A 3219-nucleotide genomic window follows, 5' to 3' on the forward strand; every position below is an offset into this window, starting at 1 on the left:
TAAAGTGGGAGCTGCGGTGATCCAGGTAGCCAGTGCAATCTGTGACTGTCTGATGCCAAAGACCTTGACTCTGGGAAATGTGTAGCACATAGTGGACGGCTTTGCTGCCATGGGATCTCCCTATGTCTCTAAGGCTACATCTACTCTACAAAATTAAGTGCAATGTATTGAAGTTGACTTTTTACTGCTAGATTTTATAAAGTCGACGATGAGTGACCACAAATATCCAGAAAGTCAACATGGTTTGTCTCCATTGCCTTAGCTAGGTTTGACCATGTCAGCTCCAGGGGGGTTGCAGGAGGTGGGGGGGCAGATGATAGATGAAACGCACATCATCATGGCTTGGCCTTAGAGTACATAAACTGCAAGGGGTACTTCTCCATGGTGTTGAAGGCATTGGTGGATCACAAATGTTGTTTCTCCAACATCTATGTGGGATGGTTGAGAAGGTGCACAAGATGCACATCTGTAGAAATTCCTGTCTGCACAGAAAACTTCAGGATGGGACTCTCTTTCCAGACCAGAAAATCAAGATTGGCAGTGTGGAGATGCCCATAGTTGATACTGGGTGACCCTGCTTACTCTCTGCTCCCTTGGCTCATGAAACTATATGTAGGCACTCTAGACTGTAGCCGAGAGCTCTTCAGCTACAGACTAAGCCAGTACAGAATGACGGTGGAATGTGCCTTTGGCCATTTAAAAGCCAGGTTCAGGTGCCTTTTGACCCATTTGGGGCCTTTGTCAAACCAATATCCCCACCATGGTTGCAGCATGTTGTATTCTCCATTATGTTTGCAAAGTAAAGGGGGAAAATTTCATGCTGGGCTGGGTTGCGGAGGCAGATGACATGAGCAGGGCTTATGCACAGCCAGACACAAGGGCATTCACCAACGCACATGCAGAAGCAACAGCAATCAGGGAAGCTTTGAAAAATAGCTTTATGAATGAGCAGACAGCCACACAATTCTGCTGCATTTAACTATTGTCACACCACCCCCATCCCTCACAATGATCTGTGCTTGGTCTTTTTGAAACCACCTCCAGCTGCACCCCACCCCATGTGAACCAATAAATGACACTGTGGTTTTCACAAAAACATTCTTTTTATTTACAGGTGGGGGGATGAAGGGATAAAATAGGACAAAAAAGGGAATCCTGGCATCATGTGTGGTGGAATGTGAGCCTTTTGCAGTGTGGAGAGGTCCTGGACGTGGCACAAGAGACTGTCCTTGCCCCGCCCCCCCTCACATTCAGGGACCCCAAAACCATAGGAAGGGGAGGCCGAGAAACAGGATGTTGAGGCTGCATGCTGAGTCCTGTGGTAGACATCCCTCTGCAGCTCCAGTATGGAATTCAGGGTCTCAGTTTGCTCCCTCACAGACATCAGGAGCTCTGCCCAGTCCTTGTTCCTGCACTGGAGCATGGTTTGTTGCCACTGCTGTGTCCACTTCTGGTTACCAATGGCTCTGGCTCGCTCTCTGTCAGCTTGTTCAAGTTGCTGCAGAAAGGTGTCCTCTTTGGATCTCTTTTTTTTTTGCCTCATTGCAACCATGTCTTCCGCTACACATGCTGCCTGTTGAAGACAATGAAGGTCAAAATTAGGTACAATTCTTAAATGTGACACAGAGTGCTTACCAGTTGAATGAATGGGTCTCTGTTTGACAATCATTGCAACCTGTTCTTCAAGGCCAATTTTGGCTTCTTAAGATGACAATGAATCAGTCTGTGGAAAACAGAAGCAATTAGTTATCCAAACCATTTCATTGCAAGCGTAAGGTCTTGTCGGCTTACAGATTGTGGGGGCAGGGTCGTCACAGCCTAGTAGCTGCGCAGGCTGGCGGGGTTATCCCTGTAAGCTGTAAAGCGTGGAAGAAATGTTTCTCAGTGGCTCTCATCAATCCTGTGCAGGAAAAGAGCCATTTAAAGCAGGGAAAGCCCATGCTGGACGTAAGTGTCTGGAAGCAGGGTCCATAGAGCCTGGCAGCCACCTGGCTGGCAGGGAGGGTTGATCCCCCTGGCCACATGGCAGCCTGGGGGAGATCGTCCCTGTAAACTGGAAAGCATGAAAAAAAAGTTTTTTGGCAGCTCCTAATCAATCCTTTGCAGCAGAGAAGCCAGCAGCATGGTGGGAGGGGAGAAGGCCAGGAGAGCCTGCCAGCCGCATTGAGCAGAGAGATGGAGCCCACCAGCCACATGGTATGACAGTGTGATCCTTAGAAATTTAAATGGCCAGGGAGCAAAAAACTTTATCCGAAATTGTCATGCTGCTGCTAGGTTGCAGAAAGAGACATCAGCCTCCTCAGAATAACAGTGCAAAAGAAAATACACTCATACTGTGTGAACACAGAGTTGGAAAATTTGCTAGAATGCTGTGTGGCACCATGAAACCAGATTACTTACTGGTTGCTTGCTGTGGTGAAGTGTCCATTGTGGAAGTCGCAAGAAGTCAGGCCTCCCCAAAAACCTTGTGTGACAAATATGAGTACCTGGCTGAGACCTTTATGGACATCTCAAAAAGGATAAGCGAACCATCCCCAGAAATATTAACAAGCTGTTCTATGGGGTACAGATCCACTGCACCTGAGCTGCAACCCATCTGTAGCAGTTTAAATAATGTGATCCCCAGAAGTAAACCTATACCTCAGTCAGCTACAACCTGCCCGTAGCATTCTAAAAACATACTCTACAGAAGAGCACTCTGCACTCAAGGTTGAGGGTGAAGATCACCAGGCTGCCAGGGTCAGCTTCCTGCTCTTCATTGGCCTCCTGCTCCCATTTTCTGCTCCCACCAGACTCTTGAGCATTGTCTCCTGAAGTGTCCTTGTTAGCTTCAGGGATCATGGTTGAGTCCCTCCCAAGAATGGCATTCAACTGCTCGTAGCACCGACCCATCTTGGGAGATGACCCAGATCACCTGAGGTTGACTTCTCTCACTTTGTGATACTTCTGCCTGAGCTCCTTTATTTTGACCCGACATTGCTGAGCATCCCAGGCATACCCTTTTGTGATCATGTCCTGCAAAATCTTCTCACAAATGTCTGCATTTTGCTTGCTGACTTGCAGACTGCTCATGACTCATTCTTCACCCTACACAGAAATGAGATCCAGGATCCTGTTGTGGCTCCACGCTGGAGCTCTTTTGCGACCCAGAGAACTCAAATCCTGAGAAAAACCTTGAGTAGTCATGAGGGTTAGATGACTTGAGGTGATGGCTAGATG

Source organism: Carettochelys insculpta, chromosome 5 (genome assembly GCF_033958435.1).
Source record: "Carettochelys insculpta isolate YL-2023 chromosome 5, ASM3395843v1, whole genome shotgun sequence".
NCBI classification, from domain to species: domain Eukaryota; kingdom Metazoa; phylum Chordata; order Testudines; family Carettochelyidae; genus Carettochelys; species Carettochelys insculpta.